This window comes from Symphalangus syndactylus, chromosome 15 (assembly GCF_028878055.3).
Source record: "Symphalangus syndactylus isolate Jambi chromosome 15, NHGRI_mSymSyn1-v2.1_pri, whole genome shotgun sequence".
Lineage (NCBI taxonomy): Eukaryota > Metazoa > Chordata > Mammalia > Primates > Hylobatidae > Symphalangus > Symphalangus syndactylus.
In genome coordinates, this window is record NC_072437.2 from 71706264 (window position 1) to 71724643 (window position 18380).

Consider the following 18380-nt stretch of genomic DNA (forward strand, 5'->3'; position numbering starts at 1 on the left):
TCTGTGTCACCCTGTGGATGTGGACCAATTTTGCCAGGTTACATCCATTTGTAAATTCATTTCAGCAATCCCTGTCTGACTATAAGGAATATAGTTCTTTGAGTTCTCTTATGAACCAACTGTAATATTATCATATTGGTTTCTTCATTAATTTACACATTAAATGCAGTTTTTGACTTGTGCTGATTTTATATTTGCCTGAGAATCACGATCTTATTCTCTTTTAAAGTTTATCCTTTAACACCATCATCATCATCACCATTTTTATTTTTTCACTCATTCACTTAACAGATATTGTTGAGTAACCACCAAGTACTAGACACCATAAGCTCCTTCAATTCCTACAACACTTCAGAAGCTGCGCAGAAGTTGGAATTTGACATTTAAAAGCCTCTATTTATCTCATAATATTTTAGGCATAAATGTTTCTTTAAAGGTTTGGTACTAACCACATTGCTGATACAGGCATAGCCACCGAGAATTCCTCTAACAATCAGAAAGGGCTGTCCCTTTTTTTCAAAAATGTATACAGAGTACAGAAATACACAATATGTTTCACCATCACTTCACTTTTTCTACCCTCAGCGTTTTTTTAACCAAGTGCCCATTTTTACAGCCCACGCTGACCAATAGGGAAGATACCTCTCTATGTGGAGAAATCTTCTAAAAGGACCTAGCACCTAAAAGAGCATATTGAGAAAATTAAATTGCTTTTACATAACAGAGTCCTACCAGGGGGTCACTAGGCCATTTGATCTCACAGATTTCAAGCATGTGAGTTAAAAGAAAATGCACACCCCAGGAGACGCAGTGCCAGTGGACTCTGTGATAGCTTTGATTCCCTTGTCAACTCGGATTTCACAGGTGAGCTAAAGTTAATCCAAACTTGCCTTTGCCACCCCAGTTCATCATAATGGGAAAACCGGGGCGGTGGAGGGGGGCTGGGGAGAGGAACTGGCCTGACGGCGGGCCTTCCACCACCAAGAGTGTGGCTTACTCTAAGGGGATCTTTGTGGTTTGCCATCATCTGAAAGAAATCAGCTGATCCAGCAGTTCCCAGACTTATAGACCATGGCCCACAGGGAAGATGCAGAGGGCCCGGATACAGGCACTGCCTGAGAAGGTTCAGGTGGGACATTGCTTTCAGACATCCTCCTCAACACATCTCGACCTTCAGGACTGTAAACGCTCATCCCGGTGGGGTTATTTTAAATCAAAGGCCAGCATGCCCACAGCTGCACAAGTAAGGAATGCCTAAGAAAATAAATACTAGTTAGAGGGTGATTTAATGCAGTTAGCTGCAGTGGGTGGAGGCTGGAGGCAGTAGCTTTTAACAAGTTTTATTTGAAAGACTAACTCGGTGTGGTTGTCACGACAGTTGTGTTTGTGGCCGGGCTTGCATTGCTGACAGATGGAAACCTGGCAGCCTTTCCTAATTCATGCAGACGCTCTACAGGAGTGACCCGGCTAAGTAATGCCAACGTTAACCTTACACAAACCGTTCTCCTCTTGTTAATAAACAGAACATTTTAGGGTTGTTCTGGTCAAAACACTAGCAGAAATATTCAGCTGTTCCTCCCTTTTCATCTCTGTTTGCCCTCTGAGAATTCATTTAAAAAGAAAAATGCTTCTGCAGAGAATCACTGCCTGAAAAAAAAAGAAAAAGAAAAAGAAAAGGGAATGTTTTGCAGACATCCTCATCTTTGCAAATGCCCTCTCTAGTCATCAAGTCCCCTACAACGTTGGGATCTCCAGGAAAGGAAGATAAACCAGCAGGACACCTATGGTGGCAGTTTAGTATTGAGGAAAGCCAGCGTTAGAAGAAAATATACTCCCATCATTCACTCTGGGAGATCAGTTTCAGAAAACTGCTTTGCAGTTCAAAAACAAACAAAAATGCCCTGTGGAAAAAAAGCTCAGTATTTCATATTTGAGCACCAAATGTGCTTTTAAGGAAGCAAAACTTCTTGAACTTTGCTGTATTTTAAAAGAGAACATCATGACACATGGAGACATACACCCAGAATCAGCCAGCCAGCAGTGGAAACAGAGGAGGGAACACCCAGGAACGAGTTCTGGGAACTCCTGGTACAACCGTATGCAAATCATTTCACAGGCGTGCTGGCAGGCTGAGTTCCCAGAGTAAACGATTTTCATTTCTGTATCGGCACTATCTTCGCACCAAGGTAACTGACCACATACGTGCCTCTCGTCTGGGGAACACGGACAGGTGGGGTCAGATCTTTGTTAACCCTCCATTATTATAAGAGGCAAAACCATCACAGAACATTGTGTATACATTGTCAATGAATCTCCGTGGGTAGATAATAATCGTTTTTTTTTTTCATTTTTAAAATAGTTTTGGGTAATTTGCAGAATGACAATACAATCCATTGGAACAAATGACTTTCCAAATAGTTTTCAAGTACTCCACCTATATTTTCAAAGACCAAATAGCTGTGCCCAAAGAATCTGGTGATTTTAACCATTTCTCAAGATGAAACTTGTAAAGGATTTCTCCTTCAGCACAGTTGACATCTCGGGCCAGCTAACCTGCAAATAAAGAGATTTCCTGGGAAATCTACCAGTGGGTGTTGCTTTTTAAATAAATCACAAAAGAAAAATTACTCTAGCAAAAGGGAGGGGGGTCAATTACTCCTAATTCCACATATGGTTTAAAGTATTTCTAAATATTTGCCAACAAAAATAAAGACCGGGTTACAGTGAAGGCACTTTTTACCAATATCATCTGCGCTTGGTGACTGGTCTCCTTCCCTGCTCCACCTTTTCATAATGCTGTATATCCAATGGCAGGAGATCAGCCCGAATGCGGATTGATGGGCTTGGGCTGGCTCTGGCTCTAGGACATGAGAATTCTTGCAACCTAATTTGATTTACATTTTTTAAAAGTCTGCTTAATGTATGGCACCTCTGGGGATCCCAGCAGATCAGGCGAGGGGTAAGGAGAGAGCATATATGCTCCTGACTCCCTCCCTGTAAGGGTCACCTGTGGTTGACCCAATCTCAAGATGAGTTACTTCTCTTCTGAAATTACCCTCCATCTAGTAAATGCTGCCCCTCTTTCCTTTGGATCTGGGGTTGATCATAGGCCTGCCTTTTCTGGAAACATGCACTGCATTGCACTTCATGGTTTCCCCATATCTGCCCATGCTTTATAAATATCTTTTTATGAAATCATCCTCAAATTACCCCAGCCTGAGTATGCCACCTGTTTCCTGCAGGGACCTTGCTTGGTGCTCAGCCCTATGTAACAATGATTCCTAACCTGGGCTCCCTGAATTCCCTCCCCTGAGCCATCCACTGGTAGAAGTCTATCTCAGCATAAGTCTCTTTTATAATTCTTTGTCATTTATTTTATGTATTTAAAAACATTTTTCCATGAAGGGGGGTCCATGGGCATCACCAGATTGGCAAAGGAGTCCACAGTATTAAAAAAATGGTGAAACAAAGTGAATGGACACCTATTTTGCTCTGTATTTGCACTCACCTGCTCTGTATTGAAGGTAGGATATAATGGAATTCACTGATCTCTATGGGGAAAATGTCAGAGACTCCTGTCTCCTTCACATATGCTTCCTCTTAGTAAGCCTCTAGCATAAGCCCCTCATTTTACCCCAAGGTAAAGCTTTCAAACTGGTTGAAAGGGTGAAGGTTTGACAATTATTTTCTTAGATATCAAGAGAAGTAAGTACATTCTACTTCCCTTGAAAGAAGTTCTAGTCATCTCTTTTTACTTGGTTCTCTTTTTCTGTCCCTGTCTCAGTCACTCTTTTTTGTTTCTCTTGGTGTGTATGTGCACGTGCACATATGTTTGCATGAAGAAGTACAAAGTCTGGCCTGGGCAATTCCTCCAAGGAAGCAAGACTGATGAGTCCTCGTATTTTTTTCTTTTGCTTGAATCTGTTCATCCAAGAAACCTGGAGACTTCAGGCCTGGTGGCTCTCCTCTTTGGAGACACCTGGCCACCTCTTTTGCCTTTTACAGTGTTCTTTTCTCTGATATGGCTAAGTCAGGTGGACCTAGGAAGCAACATCCTGTTTTCCCAAATCCTTCCCCTTTCCGAGAAGAGTCTTTGTATGTACGTATGCATGTATTTATTTATTTATTTATTTTAGTGACAGGGTCTTACTTTGTAACCCAGGCTGGAGTGCAATGGCGTGACTGACCTCAGTGGCCATGAGCTACCGTGTCCAGCCACCAACCAAGAAGAGTCTTGATAAATTGCAGCCATTTCCTTTTTCTGATTTGGATCAAACCGTCTTGCTCACTGATCTCCTCTGGCTTTCTCATGGGCAGATCTACTCTCATTTTTCTGGGCAGTGGGCTGGAAAGATGGGGACAAGGCCAGCTCATGGGTGACCGTAGGCAGACTAGAACCTGTGCACTGTTAGTGTTCATTCGGAATGACTGCTGAAGATCATTCTCCATGGAATTTCACCTAGTCTACTAGAGTTTATAACCTAGGGGCTAAAGGCACTGTTAGTATGAAAAGTTAAATTATTTTGCTTTTTTCTCTGTACAGAGACCTGTTTTGATGAGGTAACTCATCAAGGGGAATGTTCAATATTTCAGGATTCTCTTGCCAAATACAACCAAAATGTTACACTTACATTTTCATCTTTATAAGCATTTGATTCAGGATGTTTACACTCTATACTGTTAAGAATCCATCATTCTTGATCAAGTAATTAACAGTAAAGAAGATGAACTAAAAATGGTAGCATATAAAGTAAATATAATTGCAAATCAGGACAAGAAAGTTTTCACAGACAAGATGATGTAGAAACAAAAAAGCAACACCTCAAGTGTCAGAACCTGATTGTGTAGAATTAGGGCTAAGTCTTTTAATTGGCAGCCAATGAATAAGAGTAGGTAATATACAAGATGAGGAACTGTCAATGATAAACCAGTCTGTGACTGAAAACTGAATTTGTGGCTAGCAAGAGTTTTAAAGAAAAAATGCAAAAAGCATAAAAGAGTTATATAAAATCGACAACTATCCAAGAGGCAATGGAAAAACTACACATATAATATACTGGATAGGGCAAAGATAAATAGACAGTCAAAGGCCAACTAGAAGAAGAAACAGAAAACATCTAAATGTATCAAAATATGCAACATACCTGACATCGCAGAGCAAATCCCACAAGCCTGTATTGACAGGCTTGATCTGCACAAAGCAAGCATGGCCAAAGTTTACTTCAATTTTCTTTGTCAAAAAATTGCCCTTCCTCTTTATCTTTGGCTTACATAGTGTGAAAATATTTGTTAAAGGTTGAGGATTTTAAAAAGACTAACCTACTGCCAATTATAAGAACTTGTGTGGAAAATGCCTCTTAATAGGTGGGGGAAAAACGGTCATGGGACCAATATTTTAATACAGTTATTATTAAAAGAAACAACTTATTATAAACAAGTGCTCACAGCTGTGTGCCTCACAGAATTTCTTTTGAAAACATGGATTTGCGATTGGAGAGACTAGGAGAGGGACCCTGTGGAAGGAAGGCTGCTCATCCTCCTGGGATCTGGTCCTCCCCCAGGCTCTGTTGTCCCCACTACATGATTGGGAAGAAAATATGACCCTGTAGAGCAGCCACTTGACTTGTGTTCCGTCACCCCCTCCTCCTCCAAATGCCAACAAGGCCACGTGCTAACTGTTTCAGCTCGGGTGAACAATTTCGACTCTCCAAGCCTCCAGATGCCTCCTTCTTTTGACAGCCGCCTTTGATTTTTATTTGCACATTTTCCTGTTGTTCATGCTTATTTCTACCTGCAGCTGCAGTGCCCCAAGTAGAAGTCAATCCATTCACTGTGGTCCCCTGCTCAAAGCAATAGACTCAGGAGTGAGCAAATGACCAAGCTGAATCTCATGCATTCTGTTGATGCTGACAACAAAGATGTTTTCTCTTCCTCACTGGACATGAAGCTTGGGGTGAGTCAGGTTTTGCCGTGGAAAAGCTGCCTTAAGGGAACAGAGCCACTGCAGGAGAAGCAAGGCCGAGAGCAGGAGAGAAGCCAGGTCACGGCAATTTCATCTGCGCTGCAGCTGAAGCTGGAACTGCCACTGGACCTGGATTCTGTTATAAGAGCCAGCACATTTTCTGTTTTTGTTTAAGCCAGTATGGATTGGGTTTTCTGTCACTTGCAACACAGAATCCTGGCTCAAGTCTATTGGGAAAATTACATAACATAAGCCTGGATAACACTTAGTATAGTGCCTGTGCCTAAGCAAATTCACCCTAAATGCTTGCCATCTTATCATCATTCCTAATGCTGACCAAAGCCTAGAGGAAACAAATCTTCTACCAACGCCCTGGTTTAATGGTGACAATATTGGACTATCTCAAATCAAATATTCTATCAGACTCAAAAGCATGGGAGTATCAAAGACAAAACTACTACCTAGTACAAAGTTTGTAATCTTAGATAAATTTTGACTCACCTAACTTGGTTTATGGGACACCTAGACTTTGGTAATGTTCTCACCTAAACCTGTTTGGGTTAGAAGTGAAACAAACACAAACAGATAAGTTTCTTATCTGTCTGAGGTGTTCTTGGGCAGTCATTATGTCTTTGGGTGGTGCAGCCTCAGTTCCTTTAAGCCTGGATACAGTTCCATGGGGCTTGGGTGGCCATTTCCTCCTCTGAACAACACACCATTAGAAAACATACACCTCCCTGGTCCTCTCTGTGTCCTTCCTGATGCCTGGGTGTCAGGATGATGATGCCATTCTAGAATCTTCTGTACCTCATGCCTTCAAGTGCTGAGCTTAGAGCCCCTTTCTTTACCTCTTCCTGAGGTCAACTACTTAGGACCATTGAGAAAATTTCCTCTGTCCTCATATTTTGTTGAGTTAAGGCTGATTCTACTTGTCAGCAGCTCAGCTTAATTTCTGGACTGTCTTATTGGAAGCGGTGTTGCTTAGAGGGCCGTGTAGTCATCTTAGAAGACAACACAGTAGCTCGTTTAGGCAACACTTCCTGAGGCTCATGGTGGGCCACACTCTATACTAGGTACTGTCCCCAGTTGAGTGCTGAATTGGAGAAACAAACTTTGCTTTTTTTCTTGTTTTAGTAAAAATGTAAAAGCCAACAAATGCAGTAGAGTAGTGGTTTTCAACCCAAGGCTGTATATTAGACTCTGCTGCAGAGATTTTTTTTTTTTTCTTTTTTGAGACGGAGTCTCTCTCTGTCACCCAGGCTGGAGTGCAGTGGCATGATCTCGGCTCATTGCAAGCTCCGCCTCCCAGGTTCATGCCATTCTCCTGCCTCAGCCTCCCGAGTAGCTGGGACTACAGGCGCCCGCCACCATGCCCGGCTAACTTTCTGTATTTTTAGTAAAGACGGGGTTTCACCGTGTTAGCCCGGATGGTCTCGATCTCCTGACCTCGTGATCTCTCCGCCTCAGCCTCCCAAAGTGCTGGGATTACAGGCATGAGCCACCGCGCCTGGCCTCCCCTGGGGAGCTTTAAGGAAAATCCACTGACCAAGTCCTCCCTCAGAGCAGGGAAGTCAGGATCTCCAGTCGTGAGTACTCCCCCAGCCACTACGATGTGCAGCCGCATAAAGAAGCTGCAAAGGACCGTGATCAATGCAGGCGATAGGCAATTAGGTCAACAAATACGATTCTGTACCTAATGGGCACCATTCAAAATACAGTTGCAAATCTGGGCACAATGTCTGAATTATTCACCATGAGCCCTATGTAAATTCCATTATTTAATGATTCAAACATTTTCTTTTGTTTGTATTTGCTTGAACAATCATCCAAGCGATCAATTTAATTCAGTAGTTCAATTTATGTAATTGATTTTGTATCTGTTTTTGAAAAACTTGCCCAGTAACACAGATTAGAAATCTCATTAATCTAGCATCCATCTAAAAACTCATTCATTAGGACTTCTGTATAGAACCATGATTTAATATCTGCAATGCGACCTTCCCATAATACTGCAGAAATCAGTAAATCTAACATAATTTACTGAAAATAAGCAAATGTTACACCATTACATTTACGCAGATTTCATAGACCCAGTATGTTACAAGTCTAATTTTTTCCTCTATTCATATGTGTATATGGCATATTTTCCCCAAACAAGAACTCATTTTATGGCCAATTTTATAAAGCTATTTAAAATATTATTTTAGCACATTTAATGAAAACAATTAAATCTAACTGCACAGAAGGGATTTAAAAAAACCAACTGAGTGAAATATCGTAGTAATAAAAAGCCTGAACTGATATATGAAATCAGCTTGAAATAAAAAAATGCTAGTGTCCTATATTTTAAAACCTGTTATAGTAGCAGAAAATTTTCAAATCTAATTTAACACAGATGCCTAACCATGTTATACGTACCCCCAGAGAAAGGTCAATGTGACTACGTTCATGAATTTAAGAACTCTTGTAGAAAAATGAATTTTCATGGAAGGTAGTCCTTTTTCTCCTGCACATGGAAACCTGTCTGTATACATTAAAGTGACTAAACAAAATCACAGTCCACAAGATGATGCTTGTCTGCTGGTTTGATTAAAAAATATATTTTCCTCACACCTTGGGTTGTAAGTCTACATGAGCTGGGCCCCTTTTATATGATTCCTATCACATAAAAAGCCATTTTTGAAGATACAAAAAAATTTACATCAGGACAATGGACAATGTAAACTACTCTCGTATTTGCATATTTGATCCATTATTCCTAGAAACGTGCTTACTTCTTCCAACTCTTGCTTCAGCTCTCTAGGAGGCTGCCACGTCCTCTCTCTGTGTTTGGGGACAGCCCTGGAGCCTGACTTGTCTTCCAAATGACCAATCAAGGCATTTGTCATAACAAAAGACCATCTTTTTTGGATTCATACACATATGAATATGAAGATCTAAATGGTTTCAGTATTATACATATGACTTTAGCTTGGTATATGTAAAACTTTTAGGTTCATATAATTTTTAAGTATACTTATAAGTTTTGAATGCTGAATAAATAAACCATTATCAGCCTAATTCTCCCCACCAACTGTGGGCAGAGAAGTGTTTTTACTGTCAGGAACACATCCAGGACATTATGCAGATGTGCGGGTTATTCTTTTTTCCATCTTCAAAGATACGGATTTTTTTGTGTATTCTCAGCAAAGAAAAATTTGAAATATAAAGTCAGGCAACCTTCTATATCAGGCTCCTGTAACGTGCAAGAGTAACTTAAACCAACAAAGATGTTATCCTCATAATGAAAGTGCCCAGAGGACCTGAACGCATGGGCTTGTGAATGTTCTCCCATGGATATCAGCTGCCATTAGGTCTTTGGCTGAAATAGGCTGGAGGGAAATTCTGCAGAAGTAGAAGATTCTGGCAAACCAAAAACAGCTTTTAAAAAAGAAAACTTGCACTGTAACACCTTTCTAGAACTTTCTCTCCATCTCAAGGGATGTGCAAAATATTTATCTTTTATAAAAATATGTAAAAAGCCAACCAGGTTGATGGAGAATATGTTAGTCCTCAGTAAAATCTATTCTTGTTTCATACCTCTTATAGATCAAAGGTGTTTCAAAAATGGGGTCTGTTTTATGTGTACTTTTATTTAAAGTAAGTGTTTAAACCATATCCATCAAACTAAAAATCAGTAACTCAATATCTACTGCTCTTGGGAGAACAGAGATATTTTGATGCTTACAGCAGCTTTTACACCCGTATTTTAAGAGGCTACAGAGTCCAATAAGTGTGTGCTGTCTGTAATGCATTACTGACACACACTGCATACGATAAGGGTTAACAATGCAGTCTGTCCAGCAATAAAAAATAATTTCACATGATTTTATCCAGAGAGAAATACAAAGGTACCACATTGCTTTTTAGAAACATTTTTAAAATAAAATAAAATAAACATTATAATATTTTCTCAATATTCTCAAATGCCTGGGAAAAAAACAACTGTTGGAAAGCAAATCTGAGACACACAGTATTAGGACTCAGGGATTGCTGGTCCTCTCAACTTCATTCAGATAACCAGTCGGCTTGAAAACACAACCCTACAGAAAGAAGGATCTCCTCAGCTTGCCGCTTATGAGCTGCACTGTTGAAATGCCCCATCTCAGGCTGATTTTTATAAAGGTTAGCAACAGGCTGCTAGCTGTGAATGCAGACTGAGGAGGTGTTGAGTACTGAGGAGCAAGGCCAGAAGCACAGATGCACACTCTACACCCAATCTACTTACCAAATAGAGCTCACAAACATCAAAGCTCTGCCCCTACTTTTTCTATACCTTTAAATTTCTGTTGGACTTTTGAAAACAAGAAAAGACAGACAGTGATGTTTCGCATTTTCTGAAACTCTCTGTGACTCCACACTTGTAAAGTAATGAGTAAGCATCTTCTTTTTCTCTGAACAGTTTTCAGGCATCCCCAGTTCCCCACCCCAAGCACACACATGGAGTCTGCTCTTCTCTGCTCCACCACAAGCAGCCACTCAGTCCACAGAGCCTTGAGTCGCTCGTTTCCCGGCTCAGGCTCAATGCTCTCCTGCGCCACAACTCCTGGCCCCTTTGCTTAACTCCTCCATCCTCTCCAATATCTGGGCAGACGGCCAAGATCTTTGCCATTTTAGTGGCTCAAGGAGTCTACCAGATAGTGTTCAGACTGGAGGGATGACCTCACAGGGAATTTATTTTTCCTTCTGGGTCTAAATTTTTTGAGTTAGACCCAGACTGATGTATTTTCTAAGCAGGGCCAATGGAACTGGAGCTATTGAACCAGAGTTGAAGTCTGACAGCTTTCTGTAACTTTCTGTTAAGGGGGAAAGAATGTGTTAAGTTAGATTGACCTTCATCTGAAAGTGAGACATATATTCTACCCTGCACACCTTCCTCAAACATGCTGACACAACACTAAATCTTTAAACACAACGAAGTCAATAAATGCAAAGCTATGGTTTTCACAGCAATCGTAACTCATGTGTCCATAGCATTTTCCACTCCTGCAACAGGTGTTATGTTTAGCAGTGTGATGCAGATACAGTGTAGCCCAGTGAGCTGCCCAGTTCCCTGACTTTCCTTGACTTGCAAACCAGTTGGGCCCATCATTGTATTCATTGTGTAAATAACACTTGCTAAATCTCTTCCTATCCTAAGGAGCACTCTAGTTCCTATTACCTGGACCTGAACAAAGGATACTCTTAAAAGGCTAACAACCTCTCCTATGTAATCCGGAACTCAATCACTCTACATCTCTTTTGGAAGCTCAGAATTCCCCAACTAATAGACCCACTTTGCTTCAAACCCCTGTGTGTGGTTTGAGTTTTCTTTCTCAGTAAACACGTGGGAAAGCTGAAGTACAAATGGCACACTGGGATATTTGGGGTAGTTAAGTTGACTCGTTTATAGATCTTTGAAGTTTTACAGACTTTCCAGGTATCATCTCAGGCATTGAATGGAGTTTCACCAGAAACATCAAATATCAGCAATAGGAAAGTTTACAGTTTATAGCCTGATACTTTAACTGCTTAGTAAATATTATAGTCTTTTTTTTTTAATCAGTAGCAAGTAGGTAGCTGATAACATTTTCAATGAACTCTGAAGTTTCTTTATAAAAGTACATAATCTCAAGCCTAGATATTGAGTTCTACCTGAATGGGATAGAGGCAATTTCCAATGAAAATCGCATTTTTCCCTCATGACTTAGGTGAAAAGTTATAAACTAACTTTGGGATTTCTAAACTCCTCCCTCTTAAGCCCTGATCATACCCCTGATTTTATTGGAGGGCTGGATAAGACAGCAAGGACTATGATCCCAAGGTAGGAATACACGTGAAAAACCCAGCCAGGCTCACAGCCAGCACATACGGCATCTTTGCATGTGCTGAAAAGGCACCCCTCCAAAAAGCCTAGGAGAAGTGTCCCCACTGGACATTCCAGTTTCAGTTACTCCTCCCTGATGACTCTGACATGCCCAAGGCCTGATGAATCCAGCCAGTAAACCTTGGGCTGATTTCAGCCTGGCAATTCCAAAGCTAGGCACCTTTATGTGGGCATTTCCTAAGCAAACAAATGAAGTGACCTTGGTCTTGGAAAAATAGCTCTGGCCAAGCCACAGAGGTGTTAGAGCATGGCTCAAAGGTTGGACTCAATCACATCCAAATATTAACCAGCTTTGGGAATTATTACTGTATCATTTGGAGAGCATGGCTTTATCTCTCTAAGCCTCAGTCCCCTCATATGTAAAACTGGCATTAAATAACGTTTCAAAATTATGAGTTAATATATGCAAAGTCTGTAGCAAGTGCTCAATACTGTGTAGTCCAGTGGAGTGATCCTGGTTTAGGAGACAGAAGCCTAGGTTCCACCCCTACAAATGTGTGACCTTAACTATCATCTTGTGATGCTTAAATTTTTTGACCTTTATCTCATGGGAATGTTGAAGTAATCAAAAGTCAAAGTACTCGCAAAAAAATTCTATACTATTATCTTTGAAAGTAATTACGCACATCTGAAGTTTTAAAGAGAGAATACCAATAAATAAGGTTAGAATGTAGGTTTACCCAAAGAGGGCAGGAGAGAACCAGGGTAAGAAGACAACAGGAAATTTTTCAGGAAGAAACAGCCTGGTTCATTCCAGCAAGGGTAGTGATTTCTTAAGACAAAAATAGCCTGTTTAAGCAATTCAATGCAATTAGCGGACTGGGTTCTCAGGACTGTTCTACTACACTGGAGAGAAAGTTCCCACCAAAAAAGCTGATAAATGTTCATGATAGCCCAGGAGTGCTCAAGCTTGACTTTGAGAGGCTTTTTCCACGATTCATTCACGGCTGTAAAACATTCTCAATTAACAATAGCAAGATTTCAAAGGCTCACAAAAACAATCAGGAATGCCCTAGAAACATGGCTGTGCTCCCTGATTGGGTTAAGTGTTTTACAAATAGGCGTCTTCATTTTGTAAGAGTAGGAACATTCGGAAGTCCTCCTAAATTTCTGACTCATAATATAAAGGAGAATGAAGGAGGCCTAAATGGTCACTTCTTTCTTGTTATGATTTCATTGAAACTTTGTTGAAAAGATATTTTTTGCTCATTATTCCTGCTCTGATTGATTGTACAGACTCAAGATGGTGCTACTCATTTTAGACCTCTCAAACCTCCAACAATTACACAAAACACATTTTCCTGTTTTACTCCTCCTTCCTGAGATAGGAAAGGACAGGCTGGAAATGGGATAGGAGAATCTGAGCTCAGAGCCAAGACAGGGTTGTTGAAGCAACCCAAAAGTCTTGCACTATGTCAGCATGTTTATGGAGCAATACAAACATCTAATCCATATCTCTGGTGGCCCAGACAAGTGATAAAGTTCCAAATCTACCTTCTCTGCCCTTCCACGTCCTGAGGGGTCCAGAGGTCAGAAATCTGTAGCTGCATTACTAATAAAGCCTACCAGCTTATTAATTTAAAATAACAGCACAAATAAATGGGGATTCCTTTCTATGTGTCACCATCAGCACTAGCTTTATATCACTAAAATATTTCAGCATTCTGCTGGTTGGTTTCAAAACATGCTCTGTGTTTGGAATTAATTTTTGTTGTTTTCAAAAAACAATTATGAATACATACATGTGTCAAGCAGAGAACTAAGCATTAGCTATGGAAAGAATAATGAGAATAACTATCATTAAATAGCAACACCTTGGGGGCTACGATTATAAAGACAGAGAAATAATTCAAAAAAACAAACGATTCTGCTCTCGAATGCTTACACTGGTGGAACTTAAAATAGATCAAAACAATATATCATAATAAGTACCATAATAAAGTAGAAGCAAAGTTTTGTGTGAGCCCCCCAAAGTAGAAAGCAATTCACTCCCTAGAGGTTCAAGCAGGACTTTACATAAGAGGTAACATGTGGCTACATCCACTTGCGGGTACAGAAAAGAGTTATACACCATGACCAAGTGAGACATTTTCCAGGTATTAAGGCTGGTCCAACATTTGAAAATCAATTAATATAACCAATCACATCAACAGATTAAAGAAAAAAAATCACCTATCCATAGATGCAGAAAAAGCATTTGACAAAATCTAACAATGATGAATGATAAAATCTCTCAGCAAACTAGAACTAGAGGAGAACTTCCTCAACTTGGTAAAAAAACATCTACAAAAACCTACAGCTAATATCATACTTAATGGTGAGAAACTGGATGCTTTGCCCCTAAGATAAGAAACAAGGCAATGATGTTCTCTCTCACCACTCCTACTGAACATCATACTGGAATCCCTGGATAATGTAATAAACCAATAAATAAAAATGAAAATAATACAGATTGGGAATCAAGAAATAAATCTCTCTTGGTTCACAGAGGACACAATGATTTGTCAAAACAAAACTCCAAGATTTGTCAAAACAGAAAACAATGCAAAACAAACAAAAAGCATGTAACTCTTAGATTACAGCAAGGTTTTAGGATACAAGGTTAATACACCAAAGGAAGTTGTTTTCTCCTGTACCAGTAGTGAATAACTAGAATTTGAAATTTAAAACATAATACTATTTTTATGTATTATGGCATTATCAGTGCCAAAAAAACACCCTAAAATGCTTAGGTATAAATAATATCAACAAGATCTAAATGCAGAAAACACCAAAATTCTGGTGAAAGAAAGCAAAAAAGGTCTAAATGAAGAGATATTCTACGTTCATGAACAAAAAGACTCAATATTGTCAAGGTATTATTTTTTCCCAAATTGATCTATCCATTCAATGCTATTTCAGTCAAAATCCCAACAAGCGACTTAGTGGAAATCGACAAACCAAACTAAAGTTTATATAGCAAGGCAAAAGACCTAGAATAGCAAACAAAATACTGGAGTAAAACAGAATTGTGGACTGGCACTACCCAAATGCAAGACTTAATATATAAAGCTATAGCAAGACACTGTGGCATTGGCAAAAGAATAAACACACATCCTTTGCAAAGGAGTAAAGTCAATTAAATGGCAAAAGGATCATCTTTCCAACAAATGATGCTGGAGCAATTGACATCTATTTGCAAAAAACATAGGATCTAGACATACTTTTTACACCTTTCACAAAAATTAATTTAAATGGATAACAGACAAGCGTAAAATGCAGAACTATAAAACCCCTAGACGATAACATAAGATAAAATTTAAGTGATTTGGGGTCTAATGAATGTTTGGATACACCAGAAGCACAACCCAAGATAGAAGAAAATAGGTATGTTGAACTTTTTTAAAATTAAAAACTCCTCTGCAAAAGATACTCCTCTGCAAACAAAGACAGAGAGAGAGAGAATAAAAAGTCACAGACTGAAACAGAATGTTTGCAAAACACATTTATGATAATGTACCTGTATCCAAAATACACAGAGATCTCTTAAAAACTTGACAATAAGAAAACAAACAATCCAGTTAAAAACGGGCAAAAGATTTAAACAATGACCTCGCTAGAAAAGATACACAAATGTCAAATAAGCATATTAAAAGATGATCAACATCATTCGTCATTGTGAAATTGCAAATTAAATTATTAATAAGATATCACCACACACCTATTAGAGTGGTTAAAATCCAAAAAAAAAAAAAAAAAAAAGGAAAAATAATGATGATTCCAAATGCTGAAGAGGATGCAAGGCAATAGGAACTCTCATTCACGGCTGGTAGGAATGCAAAACAGTGCAGTTCAAATTTCTTACAATGCTAAAATAGTCTAACCACACAACAAAGCAATCATATACTTAGGTATTTACCCAACTGAGTGGAAAACTTAGGTACTCCCCTCACACAAATATCCTATACAGAAATATTTATGGCAGGTTTATTCATAATTACCCAAAACTGGAAACAACCAAGATGTCCTTCAGTAAGTGAGTGGGTAAACAAACTAGTATATTTATACAATAGAATATTATTCAATGATAAGAAGAAATAGCTGTCAAGCCATAAAAAACACGGAAGAAACTTAACTGCATATTGGTAGGTGAAAGAAGCCACTCCAAAAAAGCTACATACTGCATGATTCCAATTATCCAGTTCTGGAAGACAAGACCACAGAAAGAGTAAAACCATCAGTGGTTGTCAGGGAGGGTGGAGAGAAAGCATAGGTGAAATACAAGGTATTTTTAGGGCAGTGAAACTATTCTCTATGACACTACAATTGTGCATGTATGACATTAGGCATTTGTTAAAATCCATAGAACTTTACAACACAAGAGCCAACAATCCCACTACTAGATATCCACCCATAGGAAAAGAAGTCATTATTTGAAAAAGATGCTTGCACATGCATGTTTATAGCAGTACAATTCACAATTGCAAAATCGTGGTACCAACCCAATGCCCATCAATCAACAAGCGGATAAAGAAACTGTGATATATACATGATATACTCAGCCATAAAAAGGAATGAGTTAACAATATTTGCAGTGTTGGATGAGATTGGAGACTATTATTCTAAGTGAAGTAACTCAGGAATGGAAAACCAAACATGATATGTTCTCATCGATATGAAGATGCAAAGGCCTAAGAATGAATCAATGAACTTTGGAGACTTTGGGGGAAGAGTTGCAAGGGGGCAAGGGATAAAAGACTACAAATACGGTGCAGTGTGTACCGCCTGGGTGATGGGTACATCAAAATCTCACAAATCACGACTAAAGAACTTACTCATGTAACCAAATACCACTTGTACCCCAATAACTTATGGAAAAATAAAATTAAATAATAAAAGTTTTAAAAGAGTGCATCTTAATGTATGTGAATAAAAAAATAATTTAGGGAGTCAGGGCATCCAAGGAAAGAATTCAGACTGACTAGAGAGTCTAACTGTATTACAAATGTGTGAGACAATCTAAATGAAGGGGGTGGGGGCAAGGGGATGAACCAATACCTCTGGAAATGAATGGAATCTGTAGTACTAAAGGCAAAAGGAGCTGCATATAAGCAATTGTATTGTAGTTGACAAAGTTGCTCCCCATGGGGCAAGGGGTTAATGATTCTGATAATGCTACTCAAGTATACTGTAATTGATAAATTAAGTAAATAGATGGCGGATAGTAGGAGTCAGGCATCTCTCTGTTGTAGTGAGAATTTACAGATGAACATGGGGAGAAGGGTGTGGTAATGGATTAGATTTGGGGACATCAGTATGAACTCATGTCTAGCTTGATGTTGATAGTTGTATGTAGGAATATTTGCAGACATGTTTATACATGGATTAGCATATATACACATTATTTCTTTGCTCTGTCAGTTGAGATGGCCTAAAAGAAATGAAATCTAGTAGCAACAAATGTATCTAGTGCCCAAATCTTGGTTTCTAATTCCAAGGGACCAGGACCCCTTGGAGAAAATGGATGTATCTAGGACTGCAGCAGAAAATACACAGGGTGAGCCTGAGGCATCTTATAATATCAGAAAGTAAGAAAGTACTAAAAAAAAATGCACACACCACACATTGATTGATAGGGGTATGTCAAAGGAGGCATAGAAGCCAACTGTAAGGGTTCCTGATGATGAAAGCTGGAACAATTTGACCAATGAAATAAATTAATTAGTACTGGATTGCAATCCAAAGACTAAAATTAATACCCTTGAGCCTTTACTGGTATAAATAAATAAATGAACACATCCATAAATGGAGAATAGACAAATATCCCCTGCAGAAGAATTTTAAATAAATCATATGTATTCTTCACCCTAAAAGAGAAGGAACATGTGACGGTTAATACTGAGAGTCAATGTGATTGGATTGAAGGATGCAAAGTTTAGTTCCTGGGTGTGTCTGTGAGGGTGTTGCCAAAGGAGATTAATATTTGAATCAGTGGACTGGGAAAGGCAGACCCACCCTCAATCTGGGTGAGCACAACCTAATTAGCTGCCAATATAGCCAGAATAAAAGCAGGCAGAAGAACGTGGAGAGATTAGACTGGCCTAGCCTCCCAGTCTACATCTTTCTCCCAAGCTGGATGCTTCCTGCCCTTGAACATCAGACTCCAAGTTCTTTAGCTTTGGGACACGGACTGGCTTCCTTGTTCCTCAGCCTGCAGACAGCCTATTGTGGGATCTTTTTTTTTTTTTTTTTTTTTTTTTGAGATGGAGTCTCGCTCTGTCACCCAGGCTGGAGTGCAGTGGCACGATCTCGGCTCACTGCAAGCTCCGCCTCCCGGGTTCACGCCATTCTCCTGCCTCAGCCTCTCCGAGTAGCTGGGACTACAGGCGCCCGCCACCACGCCCGGCTAATTTTTTTGTATTTTTAGTGGAGACGGGGTTTCACCGTGGTCTCGATCTCCTGACCTCGTGATCCGCCCGCCTCGGCCTCCCAAAGTGCTGGGATTACAAGCGTGAGCCACCACACCTGGCCTAT